The sequence below is a fragment of the Pteropus vampyrus genome, unplaced genomic scaffold (genome assembly GCF_000151845.1).
Source record: "Pteropus vampyrus isolate Shadow unplaced genomic scaffold, Pvam_2.0 Scaffold285, whole genome shotgun sequence".
NCBI classification, from domain to species: Eukaryota; Metazoa; Chordata; class Mammalia; order Chiroptera; family Pteropodidae; genus Pteropus; species Pteropus vampyrus.
The window spans coordinates 2,132,914-2,135,148 of NW_011889066.1; positions in this window are offsets into that span (position 1 = coordinate 2,132,914).

Genomic DNA, 2,235 nt, shown 5'->3' on the forward strand with positions numbered 1-2,235 from the left:
TATAATCAGATCACTCTGTGGGGTTACTTTTGATTAGATTTATTACAGCTTCCCTTTTTCCTTCATAAGCCACACAAAGGAGATTTCTCAGAAGGAACACTGGTTGTAGAGAAAGCAGCCACTGTCAGAAATGCAGCAAAGAAAAGAGAAAATGGAAGGACTAATCACCTTGATCTCTACCCTCCTGCCCTCCAGATGCCTGCTCCCACTAACCCAACTGGAAGCCAGAGAATGAGGAATCTACATGATGAAATCTGTGTTCAGCTGTCTGGGGGCAGGAAGCAGGATAGAGAAAGATGGATGGCACAGGGAGGATAAAGTGAATAACCGGAACACGAACCCTTGAAATCTCTTTCCAAAGTGCTCATTTTTTCACTACTAGTCCTAGAGGGGTGGGAACCCCTTTCCCAGTGCTATGCCCTGTGGCTTTTCACCTCTGCACTGTGAGCCCTAGGGCCTCACGTGAGGAGAGGAGACTAGAGTAAAGAAGTGTTAGTCCTGCATGCCTGCACTGGGAGCCTCCTCCCTGCTTCCCCTAAGTAACGAGCTTGAAGGGACATCCATGAACTTGGTCTTGCCTTGGCCACCTTGGCATATATCTCTTAGGACCCTTCAGTTGCAAGTAAGGAAACAGCTGAGGAAATAACTGTAAACAGAAAGAACATTGATTGTCTTACTTGATAAGAAGTTGAGAGCTAGGGCTTCTAGGCTGGCTCTACAGCTCAACCCTGTTCTCACTAAGTGGTTTCTCCCCATTTCCCTCTCCCCCAGGCCCTAGCAACCACCAGTTTGTGCTCTGTCTCTATGGGTTTGCCTATTGTGGATATTTTATATAAAAAGAAACCTACAATATGTGACCTTTTGTGTCTGGTTTCTTTCACTTAGCATAATGTTTTTGAGGGTCAACTTGTTGACATAAGAAACATTCAAATCTACAGAGAATGTTAGTGAGTTTATTTGAGCCAAACTGACAACAATTGCTAGGAAACAAAATCTCAATGGATTGAGAAAATGCTCCAAGGATGGCAGTTTTGCAGCTTATTTTATACATTAAAATCAAAAGAGGAGACGTAGATTAGGGAGGGGTAGAAAGCAAAATGGGGAAATCTGTAGGATTGGAAAAAAATTAAATTGGAGAGAGACATACACTTCTTTTACATTGGTGGATGGAGTGTTAATAATTAACCTTTACAGCACATAGATACCATATGCAAGGGACAAGATAACAATGAGGGGTTCTGTGGTCTCTGTTCTGCTGTATTGGGCTGTGCCCTGAGGGGTCTGGAAAGAGGGATTACTCTGACATTCCAAGGATATGTTATCTTAGATGCAAAAAGACAATAGATGGGCTCAATTAAGGTAACCATTGACCTTTACAAAGAGAGCTATAGGCCCAGGATGTTATTACCCTTCCTGACCTGCTTTTATTTAGAAATTTTTATGTTCAGACCATCCTATGTAGTTACTTTCAGTGTGTGGTTTGTAGGACCCAACATGCTACCTTTCCCTGAGCTTGTCAGGTTTAGTATGTGGCCCCTTTTTTTTGTCCACAATCCTGTTCTAGCATGCGTCAGTATTTTATTCCTTTGCTATGGCCATGGTATAATAAACAATTTGGCCTTTGTCCCAGGGGATGAGCCTCTAAAACCATTGGGATTTCCTGAGTGATAAGAGAGTCTGTTATTTGAAGGCAATGACTCATATTCTTAGACAACTTCAGGACCAGGCTGTTCACCAGAAAGCCACCCACTTGATTAGAGATTTGAGATTTTCATCCCTAGATGAGAGAGGGGCTGGAAATTGAGTCAATCATGTGGTCATTGATTCAATCAACTACGCCTACATAATGAAGCCCCATAAAAACGCTGGGCACTAAGGCTCAGTGGGGCTTCTGCTTGGTGAACACATGGATGCAGCAGGAGGGTGACACACTCTCATTTTGTGAGAAGAGGGTGTGGGAGTTGTGTCTTATCTCCCAGACTCTCCTGTGCCTCTCTTCATTGGGCTGGTCATTCTGAGCTGTATCCTTTATAATGAAACAATAGTCATAAGTATAGTGCTTTCCTGAGTTCTGTGAATTATTCTAGTGAATTATGGAAATTGATGTGATCACAGGAATGCCTGAATTTATAGCCAGCCAATCAGAAATGTGGGTGGCCTTGGAACCCTCTGAGATTTTCAGCTTGTATGTGAAGTGAGGGCAGTCCTGTAGACAATACCTTTAGCCTGTGGAGT